Consider the following 14085-nt stretch of genomic DNA (forward strand, 5'->3'; position numbering starts at 1 on the left):
TTGGCCCTTTTGCAGAAAGCAGATTTGGTGAAATGGTAAACTGCTCTAGTTGTTGCGGGTTTTTTGCTTTTTCTCTCTTTCAACATTACTGATTTCCTTGTTTTGGAGCAAGTATGTTTTAGAGCTTGGCTTTTTAATGTTACAGGATACTAAATCCTTTGACAGTATCAGGAATATTACAATTTCCTCCTGCCAAGCCTAACTGCATATAGTGTCAGAGAGGTGAGTTGTTATTTTACAAATTTAGTGATAGAATGCAATCTAAACTTTTGTTTGCTTTTTATCTAGATTTTATCTAGATAAAATAATATAGTATCTTAATGAAAAATATCTTACTTTTAGCATTTAGCAGCTTCTCTGTTTTTACAATTAAATTTGAAGCCCAGCATAGTGGCTGTTTAGTCTCAGCACTGAGGAGGCAAAGGTGGAGGTAGGCAGATCTCTGTGAGTTCGAGGATGGCCTGGTTTACATAAAGTTCCAGAAATACATAATGCAACCCAGAAAAAAAATAAAGAAAAGAAAAAGCAAAAGCTAAGCTTGGTGCATATTTGACTGGCAGTTTGGAAAATGCAAATACCAAGCCTTAAGAAACTATTCAGTACATATCTAAGATATTAAAGAAATACAGTTGCTTGATTATGCACAGACATATGACCAAGACTACCCCTTTCTATATATTTTAAACACCAGGACATAGAAATGTATTCTAAATATATCTCTGTAACGGGTTAACTCTGAGTTAGATCCGTTCCTAGAGTGACCTACTGTGTAGTCTTTAAGAAAAGATGATGTAGTCAACGTTTAGTGGGATGGAATGGTATTTAGATGAAAATAGCATTGAGTGAGAGTGTGTGTAGTGGAGTTTTCAGAGGTGGACAAAGTGCTGTAAACACATAGTAATCTGTAGACACGTGGAAATCTACACCAATAGCAACTTGTTAACTTGAGGTAATGAGGTTTTGGATAACCCTTTTCATGGTTTTCTTTTCTTTCTTTTTTTCCAAGCTGTCATACAATTCCTTTACAGTCATGGGGAAAATGATAAAGCTATTGAAGAATAGGCACAATAATTGAAAGCATTTCCTATTTGTTGCTAAGTGAGCTCATTCCCTGTGATAACCAATTCTATTGATGGTCCGTGTTGTAATGAACAAATTAAATATACTTCTTCATGTCGCTTTAAAAGGGTTTTCTCTATTACTCTTATTTTGCACTCTTTGAATTGGAAAAAAGAACACACACAGGACTAGAAGTAACTCACTGAAAACATGCACAGATTTCTCCATTTATAAGGAGAATATGCTGTGCCTTATTTTAGCCCTTGATGTCAGTGCAGTCTCAAACAATTTTTCGTTAGAAGTAGCATGAGGGAGTAGTGGAAAGCGCAAGCTCTCCCACTTTGCTTATTGCCTTGTTTTGTAGATGAGGCCAACTTTCCTCACCTACAGAACAAGGCAATAGCGTTTCAGTTGTTGAGGTGTAAGTAGGAGACTGAGGCTTAGCAGAGTGCCTCATAGTGAGCAGGAAGAAGTCACAGGAGGACCAAGGTGGAGAAAAAAATTCGCAGTAGCAGTGTTGGTTAGCAATGCTGGAGCTAGCTGCAAGTGTCTCTCCTCTTGCATATACTTGCTTTTGGGCAGAAACTTTTTGGCCATATTCATCATATTAACCAGATCAGATATTAGACCGAGACATGTGTCTAATTTCACTCTCATTGTGTACACTATGCAAAAATAAAATAAGGCTTACAATTCACTAGTATGGAATTGGTATTTCAAAAAATGTGTTGAATGAATGGTGACTTCTTGTAAGTGCTTTTACCATGCTTACTAAATTTTTGAGATGTTCACCATCTTTGAAGTCTTTTTTTTTTTTTTAAAAAAAAAAAAGCTCCTATAGCTAAAGGGTGATTTTTAGTTTTTAAGTGAATTATAGCAACTTTGTTACTTTCTTCTTTTTACCCAGTTATCTTCAATTTAACTCAGCTATATTTGTACCTGTCTTAACCATAGTCAGATTTGAGAGTGTGATACATTTTTATCTTCCAAGGTACAGTGTAGTGTTTATATGGAAACCTTGGCAGTCATAAAAGGTTACAGGTAGCCATGTTTGGCTATGATGTAGTTACTCTTTGATTGCAACAAATTAAATTAGTTATAGGAAATTCTTGGAAATGTTTGGAATATAATTCATGACACATGTCCATCGATTGTGTATTGGCCATTAGCAAACAACTCCAAATCATGGTGGCTTGAGACAGCCATCATTTTATTTATTTTTAATAAATAAAGAATTTTTATGTGTGTGCATGGGTTTGTGTGAGTATAGGGAGTGCATGGGCCACTGGATAGATTCCCTGGAGCTAGAATTACAGGTGGCTGTTGAACTGACCAGCAGGGGTGCTGACAACCAAATTCAGGTGCTCTGGAAGAGCAAGAAGCTCTCTTAACTGCTGAGTCACCTGTCTCCAGCACATGTCTCTGCTGTATTTCTTCTCAGGGCAGCACGGTTCTTGCTCCAGATAACTTAGCTGTCCTCATCAGCTGCTGGCTTGGAGCTGTTGGTCCAGGCTTGATCACCTCTTAGCTGCATGCGATCTCATCTTCCAGCAGTCAGATCAGATTTCCACACATAAGGGCGCCATGTTCCAAGAAGGCAAGAGTTAGGCTTATTGAGGACTATACTTAAAGAGTCACAGAGTGTCACTCGGCCAGATTGGATCAGAGCAAGTCACAAGGCCAGCCTGGATCGAAGGGTTAGAAGTAGATGGTGCAGGTTTTTGTTTGTTTGTTTTTTGTTTTTTATGTAAATTAACCCGCTCATTGCAGACTAGGCAAGTCTCAAACAGTAGCGCTCCTACTGGTCTTTCAGTTCCTCGAGTCTTCTGATGGCGGACTTCACTGTGACTGCAGAAGTGGTGCTGTAGGTCCAAGCCCCACCAGCCACTGTTTTCATGCAGGATCCACAGTGCCAGATGCAACGGCTCATCTCTTCATCTTGGCCTTGCCACAGAAGGAGCAAGTGTACTTGGTGTGCTGGATGACTTCAATCTTCTTCACCGTCTTCCGGAGGGATGCACCATACTGGGTCCCGTATTTCCTGATGATCCCGACCTTCTTGGTGCATTTAGCCATGTCACCGGAAGCGAAGCACAGCCTGAAGAGCAGACGGTGCAGTTTTGTTGAGCAGGACCACCAACAGGCATAGCAGACATTGTGGTCATGGAAGGGGTAGTCAACTGCCAGCTTGCTTTTATGCTGTGACTGCTGCAACGCTGCTTCTGAGAACAGTGCTGCTTGCTCCTTTCTCAGTGCTAACACCTGGGCTAGGGATAGTAACGCTATGAGGTAGGCATTAGCACCACATTATACAGGTGTGGAAAGGGGGCTGGGGGAGCTAAATAGTGTTTGCTTACATTTTATCTAGTTAGTTGGCAAGTGCTATATATTATGGCTGGTTCAGCCCTATAGCAGTACTTCTTAACCTTATCATTAAATAACTCATGGGAGAGGGAAGTGAGAAGTGAAAGTATATATATTTTTCTAAATCTCAAAAAAAAAAACCTAACGCCTTAAAATTTTGCATAAATTTTGACTCAGTGATATATTCCCATCTTACCATGAAATTATTAGGTTTGCCCATCAAATTAAACCTTATTCCCCAAATCTTTTATTTTTTAATTTCTTTTTTATTTTTTAATTAATTACACTTTATTTACTTTGTATCCCCCCATAAGCCCCTCCCTCCTCCCCTCCCTATCCCACCCTCCCTTCCTCTTCTTCACACATGCCCCTCCCCAAGTCCACTGATAGGGGAGGTCCTCCTCTCCTTCCTTCTGATCTTAGTCTATCAGGTCTCATCAGGAGTGGCTGCATTGTCATCTTCTGTGGCCTGGTAAGGCTGCTCTCCCTTCAGGGGGAGGTGATCAAAGAACAGGCCTATCAGATTATGTCAGAGGCAGTCCCTCTTCTCATTACTATGGAACCCACTTGGACACTAAACTGCCATGGGCTACATCTGTGCAGGGGTTCTAGGTTATCTCCATGCATGGTACTTGGTTGGAGTATGAGTCTCTGGGAAGACCCCTGTGTTCAAATTTCTGGTTCTTTTGCTCTCCTTGTGGAGTTCCTGTCCTCTCCAGATCTTACTATTTTCCACTTCTTACATAAGATTCCATGCACTCTGCCCAACAGTTGGCCATAAGTCTCAGCATCTGCTTTGATAGTCTGCAGGGCAGAGCCATTCAGAGGCCCTCTGTGGCGGGTTTCTAGCTTGTTTCCTGTTTTCTTCTTCTTCTGATGTCCTTCCTCTTTGCCTTTCGGGATGGGGATTGAGCATTTTAGTCAGGGTCCTCTCTCTTGATTACTTTCTTTAGATGTATAGATTTTAGTAGGTGTATCCTATATTACATGTCTATAGGAGTGAGTATATACCGTGTATGTCTTTCTGCTTCTGAGACAGCTCACTCAGGGTGATCCTTTCCAGGTCCCACCATTTACCTGCAAATTTTCATGATTTCCTTATTTTTCATTGCTGAGTAATACTCTGTTGTGTAGATTTACCACAATTTCTGCATCCATTCTTCAGTTGAGGAGCATCTGGGCTGTTTCCAGCTTCTGGCTATTACAAATAAAGCTGCTACAAACATAGTTGAGCAAATGTCCTTATTGTGTACTTGAGCCCCTTTTGTATATATGCCTAGGAGTGGTATGGCTGGATCTTGAGGAAGCGCTATTCCTAGTTGTCTGAGAAAGCACCATATTGATTTCCAGAGTGGTTGTACAAGCTTACATTGCCACCAGCAGTGGAGGAGGGTTCCCCTTTCTCCACAGCCTCTCCATCATTTGTTGTCACTTGAGTTTTTCATCTTGGCCATTCTGATGGGTGTCAGGCGAAATCTCAGGGTCGTTTTGATTTGCATTTCCTTGATGACTAATGACATTGAGCATTTCTTTAAGTGTTTCTCTGCCATTTGATATTCCTCTACAGAGAATTCTCTGTTTAGCTCTGTTCCCCAATTTTTAATTGGATTACTTGGTTTGCTGCCTTTCAGCTTCTCTAGTTCTACATACTGGATATTAGCCCTCTGTCAGATAAAGGGTTGGTGAAGATTCTTTCCCAATCTGTAGGCAGTCGTTTTGTTTTGATGATGGTGTCCTTTGCTTTACCCAAGCTTTTCAGTTTCATGAGGTCCCATTTATTGATTTTTGCTCTTAGAGCCTGTGCTGTTGGTGTTCTGTTCAGGAAGTTGTCTCCTGTGCCAATGAGTTCCACGGTATTCCCCGTTTTTTCTTCTAACCGATTTAATGTGTCTGGTTTTATGTTGAGGTCTTTGATCCACTTGGACTTTAGTTTTGTGCAGGGTGATAAGTATGGATTTATTTGCATTTCCCTCCAAATCTTTTAAGAAAATGAAATCTCAGCCAGGTGTGGTGGCACATGCCTTTAATCCATGCATTCAGGGAGGTGGAGGCAGTCTGAACTCTTGAGTTCAAGGTCAGCCTGGATGGTCAAGGATACACAGAGTAACTGTCACAGAAGCAAACAAAAACCATAAACAAAAAAAGAAAGAAAGAAAATGTATTCCCCTAGATTCAAAATAATAGCGAACAAGGAAGAAGCTTTTCATTTTAAGCACCGGAAATGAAATCTGGCTGCCTGAAGGAAAAGGAGAGGTATATGGAACAGCTTCCAGGTTGCTACTGCTGCTGAAGAGGTAAACCTCAGAGTTGAAAAGACCTATATTAGCTTTGGGCACCAAGGGAGCAGGATTTAGGGACACCTCAGGACTCTGAGGTACTAACCTTTCCAGGAGTTTTTCACCCTGTTGCCCGCAAAGAGTGTGTCTCAGAGCAGTGATTATGCACTCACTGAGTGTATTCATGGGGGAGTTGACGTCCTGGGCAGGAGGAGATGCAGAGCAGGTAAACCAATGGGTATTTAGTTACCCTTTTATTTTTTATTTATTTATATTTTTTTGCATTTAGCTATCTTAACAGACCACTGGGAATGAGTTGATCTGTGCATTATCTATCACATTTATTATTTGCAACACTTGAATACACACCTTTTGACCATTTTCCAAAGACTTTTTTGGGAGGAGTTGTCATATTTTTAAATTATATAGATAGATAGATAGATAGATAGATAGATAGATAGATAGATATAGTTTTTTTGAGACAGGGTTTCTCTATGTTGCCTTTCCTGGACTTGCTTTGTAAGCCAGGCTGGCCTCGAACTCACAGTGATCCAACTGTCTCTGCCTCCCAGAGTGCTGGGATTACAGGCGTGTGCCCCTGTCCACCTAATATTTTTATTTTTTGAGGCTCATATATATGCATACAATGTATTTTGATCATATTTATTCCCTCTTTCCCATAACTCCTTCCATATCATCCCCATTCCCTATATACCTCCCAATTTCCTGTACTTCTTTTTATTTAATAGCCCACCAATCTTCAGATGAGGGACTTTTAGGTTGTTGCCAGATTCTGGCTATTATGAATAAAAGAGGTATGAACATAGTTGAGCAAGTGACTTTGTGGTACGGTAGAGCATCTTTTGGATTTGTGCCAGGAGTGTTATAGTTGGGTTTTGGGGTAGATCGATAACCATTTCTTTTGAGAAATTACCATATTGATTTCCAAAGTGGCTGTACAAGTTTGTACTCCCACTAGTAATGGAGGAGTGTTCCCCTTTCTCCACATCCTCGACAGCATCTGTTGTCACTTGTGTTATTGGTGTTAGCCATTCTGACAGATTGAATCGCAGAATCATTTTGATTTGCATTTCCCTGATTACTTAGGATGTTGAACATTTAAGTGTTTCCCAGCCATTCGATATTTTTCTGTTGAGAATTCTATGTTTAAATTTGTACCCCCTTTAAAAATTGGATTGTTGATGTCTAGTTTCTTGAGTTCTTAATATATTTTGGATATTAGCTCTCTGTTGGATGTAGGGTTAGTGAAGATCTTTTTCCATTCTGTTGTCTTCCACTTTGTCCTATTGATGGTGTTCTTTTCCTGACAGAAGCTTTTCAGTTTCATGAGGTCCCGTTTATTAATTGTAAATCTTAGAGTCTGAGCTGTTGGCATTCTGTTCAGAAAGTTATCTCCTGTGCCAGTAGATTCAAGGTTGTTCCTCACTTTCCCTTCTATCAGGGTTAGTGTGTCTGGTTTTATGTTGAGGTCTTTGATCCACTTGGGCTTGAGTTTAGTGCAGGGTGATAAATATGCCTGTATTTCCATTCTTCTACATGCAAACATCCAGTTTGTCCAGCGCTATTTGAAGCTAAGGGAACCCTGAAGAAGAGGGGGAGGAAGCATTCTAGGAGTCAGAGGGGTGGGGGACATCATTTTCTAGATTGCCTCATCCACCCTTAACATGAGGGTTTGTGCCTGGTCTTACTGTAACTTATTATTCCATATTTGGTTAATATCCTTGGGAGGCCTGATTTTTTTGGGGGGTTGGGAGGCAGAAGAGGAGTGGATCTAGGGGAGATGGGAGATGGGAGATGCCGAGTACTGGGAGAAGGGGAGGAAGAGGAAACTGCTGTCAGGATGAAATGTATATAAAGAATAAACTTAACATCAAAATTAACTAATCTTTAAAGATAAAAACAACGGCAAAAAAATATCGACCAAGCCCACATAGTCTGGGTGTGTAGCCTTTCACTGGAGGGTAGTCTAAAACTACCAGGGGACACGCCCTGAGGGAGAACTGGTTCTCCCTCCCCAGAAGCTCTGAACTAGAGGGGAGAGGTGATAGGCGCCTTCCCCATCCATGTTTCTCCAAAGGTTCTTACACTCCAGTTTGGGTAGTGTTAACTGCTACATGCCAATTTATCTATGCTTATCATCGAAGCGGTAAAACTGTTTTTCCTAAGTCTTGTATTTCCCCAATTTCATTTAACTTTAACTGTTGATAAGGTTTTACTCTGGTTTAAGGTTTTACTGTAGTGAGGGTTGATTGAACTCAAGACTCTGTACTTGCAAGGTGAATGGTATTACCCTTGAACATTTATTCTTATCCTTTGTTCTCTTCTTCCTCTTCCTACCCCCCTTCCTTCTCCTTTTCTTCTGGACACAAAGCTGATGTTTAAAACTTAACAGCCTCATTTTCTTATCTGATGCATATAGAGCTTGTCAAGAACCAGTTAAATGACTACAATTCTTTAAATTGTCCTGCAGTCATCTTCTGTTCCATACTGTACCTCTCTCATTGCAACATCACTTGTATGTTAGACATTTTCCTCTATAGGTCATAAGTTGAAGGAGCAACCTTCAGTGATATATAGTGCTTACTAATGTGAGAGAAGGCACATTTCAAATACCACGAACATTCACTATGATTTTATTCACTCTTTTTTGCATATTTTCCATTTTCTAATCTTAAGAAGTCAGGAAGCAGCCACTGAGCCACTGTTTTCCGTGTTTTAGCTGATGCTATAATAGAAAGGACAGCAGTTTCCCTTCTCATGTAGGCCTGTTGTGAGTGGTCATCACCTTGATGACCTGGGCCTGGTAAAGGTGATTCTAGAGCTGACTGACCAGCTGTTGCTGCTGGTTTTCTAGATTCTTAAGACTTTGTGATGAATTGGAAGTAGGTAGACTAGTGCTTGGTCTTCTTTATTCAAGGTCCCCCGTGTGATTATGGGGACAATGGTGTGTGTGTATGTGTTAGTCCATTTGGGCTATTATAACAAAGTATGTTGAAGTAAGTAGTTTGTAAACAGAAACTTTTTTTTTTTTCATAGTTCTGCAGCCTGGGAAATCCAAGACCAAAAGGTCAACATAGTAAAGTCTGCGTTAGGGAAGGTTTCCTGTTTCAAGATGACACCCTCTGGTTTCACAAGTACACTGTGAAAAGGCGAACCAGTTCCTTGCATTGACTCTTTAAAAGCTCTTGTACCATACATAAGGGTTCAACCCTCCTGAACATTCCAAATGCCACACCTGCTATTCCAACAGCAGTTCCTGGGACTTCAGGGTTTTGGCAAATGAATTTGGGAGAGTAAACATGCAAACAAGGCTGTACGAAGTGACTGTGTCTAGTAGCCAGTGTGGTAACTGGTGGCGGCAGCTTTTGCTTGCTGCAGTGGCCCAGTGTCTTTCTGTGCATCCTCCCCACCCTTTCCTCCATCCCTGCCACATCCCTCCCATAGCTGTTTGAGAAACTTATTTCCCTGTCCCTAGCCATGATTATTAGCTGGTTTTGAAGTACCTCTTGGAGCCCTTGAGTCTGGACTTTTTTTACACGCTCACTGTGTAATTACCACCTTGTGCTGGGTCCCATGTCCTCTCAGGACTTGGGCTTTCCTTTTAAATGGCCCTCACTGTTTTCCAGCATTCAGGTCTGCTACCACAAGAGGTGTTGAGAGGCATACTTGACACTTGTTTAACTACTGTTTTTCAGATAGTTTTCTGTTAACAGGAGGGTTGTGTATTTGGCTCTTTCCTCATTACTTTTAAAGTTTCATTGCAATCTGAACTACAAAGCCGACTGTGAAAGTAGTATGTAGGGGGTCTTGTTTGGTTAGGTCTTTGCATCAGAAACAGCTCAAGATGTAAAGTCTTATTTTAGCATTTAATGCCAGTTTTGGAAGCCATCTTTTCCTAATTTGTTTCAGGCATTGGTTTTTATAGCCTGAAGCTATGTTCTGTTAATCACTAGTGAAAAACAAACAAACAAACAAGTCTTTTTTTTTTCATTTTTAGTTTGTCTCGTGGTTTTTAAAGATGTTTTGAAATTGTAGAATCCTTGAATTTATTTCAGAAAAGAATGCTAGCAGAGTTCTACAATTTAAAATACATGCCTTTTCTTTCTCTCATATTCACTAGTATTTTTCTGTTTTTGCAGACTGAATTCAGCATTTTAGTGCTCTGCCTTTATAGCTCTTTGCGGTTCCTCTAAAAGGTGATACTCAAGGCTTTATTCTCCGTGCCCTACTCTGTTGATTATTATAGTTCTAGTAGTTATAACTATAAATCATTTGCAGATCGAAGTTAGAAGAGACCACTCGCCATTACATTAGCACAGTTTAAAGGAATCACTTGCTTGAATTTACTAGCTTCCTGAAGCTAGTAAAGGTATTTGTGGCAGGCAAGATTCCCTATTAACATATTTCGGCACTGTACGATAGTGAGTGACTCAGCTGTTACAGATAGTGAGAAAGGCTCCTGGAAGAGGTAGTCTAGTACTATGAGTGGCACCAAACTGGAAAATTAGTTGTCACAGTAAACAGCAGTCATGATCTGGTGGTTGGCAGGATTCTTAGTGTGGTGTTCCTTTAGCTAACAGCTAGGCACAATTAGGTTTCTTTTCCATACAGATGGCATCAGGTGTCAATCAGCTGTAGGGTGGAAAGGTTTTATTGGCTACTATTTGTAGTGGAGAGACCTCTAGTCTGTCTTATTGCCACTCTCTTGACCACTTAATTGCTTATGTTATGGACTGATGGTACTCTTACAGAGTAAAACATTTGCATTCTTGTTCTTTGTTTTAGCAGAACTTCACAATCTTAAGAAATAGTGAAATTTGGTTTTAAGAATTTTTAATTATCTCACTTAAGGTTGTAATAAAATATAAGCCAGAAAACAATTACATGTTACATGCAATGTAGCATTATTGTTTTCCACATTTTGAGTGGTTTCTTAATTAAAAATTGAAGTCCATAAAATGATTATACTATTGAAAAAAAACGGTAAAATAGGGGCTTGAGAGATGGCTTAAGCTCAATTCGCAGCACCCAGAGGACTCAGGTACTTACATGACAGCCCACAACTCTCTGTAACTGTCCCAGAGGATCTGATGCCCTTTTCTAGCCACCTTAGGCACCAGGCATGCAGATGGTGCACAGGCATACGTGCAGGCAAATACTCATACATGTAAAACAAACAAATAGGGGCTGGAGAGACCGCTCAGCAAGTTAGAGCACTGGCTGCTCTTCCAGAGGACTTGGGTTCAATTCCTAACCCACTTGGCAGTTCATACCTGCTTGTAACTCCACTTCCAGAGGACCTGACAAAATAGCAATGCACCTAAACTAAAAATAAATTTTAAAACAAACAAAAAGTTAACTTAAAAATATACAACAGCTAAATGAGTAATTTGCAGCTTTGATTTTTAAAGAATTGCTTAAGTTTAGGTCTTGTGGAAAGCTTTGGTGCTCATAGAAAATTTTATTTAATAGTTTTTTTCTTGATTACAAAAATCATACGTGTCTATAGAAATTCAGAAAATTTTGTAGATACACAGAAAGAAACAAAAAGTAATTCATATTTCTATTACTCAGATAAGGCATTACTGTTAGGAATTGGTGAGTATCTACTCACCTGTTTGTTCCCAGTGCTATAACCATTTAAAATGATTGCTTAGGGTTAAGGGTATGGACTTATAAAAATGGATAATACAGAGTGAGAATATTTTGTTACTCCTGCTGCTGCTCAGACTGCCTGCCAGATCTTGCCTACAGGTCCATGAGAGGGACTTTCCCTCCAGGATGAAGAAGGAAGCCAGTTTTGACTCACATGTAGTGTAGTGAAACATTCTTCCTACACACTGAAGGCTATCTGCTTGCATCTTTATCCTAGCAACTCAGCCAGCTCTGAACCACATACTGGATGCAGAGGGGCTAAGAACCCATCAGTTCTTATCAAGCCCATAAAAGAATTTTTTAAATCAGCTCTCATTCAAAAGAATGTCTTAAATTCAAAATATAGTAACCTCTAGGTTGCTTATGCCACATTACAACAAGGGAGGGTTGTTGAGACCCTTGGGTAATTTCAGTTGATATGTAGCCTCAAATCCAGTTGGCTTGGTTAAGAAGAAAAGCCCAGGGAGGGACTTAAGTCTGTCTTCTTTGAAAGTATGTACCTAGCCTCTCCTTTACAATAACAGGGTTCACATCTGCTCAGAACTGTTGAAGAGACTGGCTGAGCTCAGCGGAGCAGGGCTTTCTCAGCCTGCTCAACTTTTGCTTTGGTGCTAGAGATTTGTGGCAGATTGAAAGGGAGCAAGAAGGAATGATGGAGCAGCTGGCTGGCAATACAAGGTAGTTTGCCCTCCTGCCTTCCTTGACTGGTAGCAAGAGGTTTCTCAGGGCTGAGAAATTCTTAAAGGAAGTGGCATTAAGCTCCCCAGTGCCGGCTTCTTGGAGTTGTAGCCACAGGGTGGGGTCCTTCATGTAGGAGTATAGCCCTGGGGAGTCACCTGTGCTAGGAGAGGCAGTGCCAGAGGAGGGGCAAGCTCTCTTCTGCTGGCCCGTCTTTCCTCTACGGCCTTCACTTTTTATTGGCCAAGCCCTCCAGTAGCTTGACAGTAACTGGAGGATAAACTTCAGAAGTCAGCTTCTTCCAATGCAGAGAAGCCCCACAAAGATGGAAAACTGGCCTGGGAGTACAGAGAGGATCAGACACATGGCTAGGAACATGTTCACTTTTCGGTCACCATTTTCATCAATGGACCTCATCTTCCATGGAAGCTGGTTAAACATGAAGATATTCTTAAGAGTATGTCTCCTAGAGATTATGACCCAATTCCTTTTTTGAGTGGAAGTAGTCCAAACTGCTTTTTAAAGACAATTATTACACTTTAAATGTAATGTGTGTGTCCACATGCATGTGCACAGTGTCACAGCAGTCAGAGAACAACCTCTAGGATTTGTTCTCCTTCCAACTTGTGGGTCCTGGGGATTGAATTCACATGGTCAGGCTCGGCAGCCTTTGCCTGCTAAGCTGAGCTCTCTCAGCTCTAGGCCCTAGTTTTCCAACATTCTTACCAGTATAATTAGTCATCAGACAAATTCGAATAATTCTTGGGAATCGGAAAATCACTGAAAGACCTGTGAGTACATTTTGTTCTTGCTAGAGTTAAACTAAAATTTTTCAAATATTCATATTTGATAGAAGTGGTGCATGCTTTTAATTCCAGCACGAAGGCAGAGGGATTGCTCAGAGTTCAAGGCCAACCTGGTATGCAGTGACTAACAAGCCAGCCAGTGCTGCAGCATAGTGAGACCCTGTCTCCAGAATAAGTAAAAACCCAGGTGTGTTGGGGGCTGGAGAGATGGCTCAGCAGTTAAGAGCACTGGCTGCTCATCCATAGGACCTGAGTTCAATTCCCAGCACTCACATGGCAAAAATAAATGAATCATTTAAAAAAAAAAAAAAGAAAAGAAACAAAAACCAAAACCAGGATTGCATGCCTGTAATCCCAGCACTCTGGGAGGCAGAGGCAAGTGGGTCTCTCTGCATTTAAGGCCAGCCTGGTCTACAAAGTGAGTCAAGGACAGCCACAGCTGCATAGAGAAACCCTGTCTTGAAACCAACCAAACAAACAAAAAGCCAGAATAAGCAAAGCATAAAATCATGTTCATTGTATAAGTGATTTATCTTAAAATAGAAAATTTAGAATTTTCATGATACACTGGTAAAATTATTTTACTGTTGTTAAGGTAAAGATGTAAAAGTGGGACTTAAAAATCCTTGCATATTATTATTCCTTTCTTGATTTGATGGAATACATTTGCAAGAAGGGTTTACTCTGCTTATCTAGAAGTATAAGAAAAGATTTTTAGCTTATCAAAAGAAAGTGTTTTAATCTAAACCTTGATGGATATTGGACTCTGAGAGATGGAAAGATAAAGTATTTTCTCTGTTCTCCACAAATTGAAAGCAAATATTGAGGTCCTTGCCAGCTCTAAGAGAGACAAGTACTTGAATGAAGCATCAGTGGGGGGGGGGAAGGGGTTAAAAGTAGAAAGACTGTTTCAGTCTTTTCTTTTCCAAAGATGCTCTAAGAAGTTTCCCGTTGCTGCGCTCCAGAATAGGAATCATAAACCAGCAGAAGTGGTCCCGACAGCAGGCAACTGGGGTCCATGAACTCTGTCTTTTTCCACTGTGGGCAGCCTTTTGTTGTTTTCCCCCTGTACTAGGGACAGATGACATCACAGCCTGTGCCCTAGGGTGATGTTCCCTGTTTGGCTCTTTCTATTGCCTCACGTCTTACCCTTTATTTCTTTCTCCGTTTTGTCTTTGCCTAGTGTGCTTGTTGCCCCAAATCTCCCTAACAAGGCTTCTGTTTTG

General features: G+C 40.7%; 1 protein-coding gene and 1 pseudogene across 3 annotated transcripts in view; one reads left to right on the forward strand and one right to left on the reverse strand.

Moving 5' to 3' along the window:
- Atxn7 (ataxin 7) overlaps nt 1-14085 on the forward strand; it is a 166757-nt gene that overhangs the window by 8663 nt on the left and 144009 nt on the right. The window contains exon 1 of one of the 3 annotated variants that reach the window (XM_060390981.1): nt 2920-3348. The exons of the other annotated variants lie outside the window; for them this stretch is intronic. The gene's annotated coding sequence lies outside the window, so the exon portion shown is untranslated. Of the gene's footprint in view, nt 1-2919; nt 3349-14085 lie in introns of those variants that run through there. 3 annotated transcript variants of the gene reach the window in all.
- LOC110557702 (large ribosomal subunit protein eL43-like) lies at nt 2858-3135 on the reverse strand (annotated as a pseudogene).

This window comes from Meriones unguiculatus, chromosome 9 (genome assembly GCF_030254825.1).
Source record: "Meriones unguiculatus strain TT.TT164.6M chromosome 9, Bangor_MerUng_6.1, whole genome shotgun sequence".
Taxonomy (NCBI): Eukaryota; Metazoa; Chordata; class Mammalia; order Rodentia; family Muridae; genus Meriones; species Meriones unguiculatus.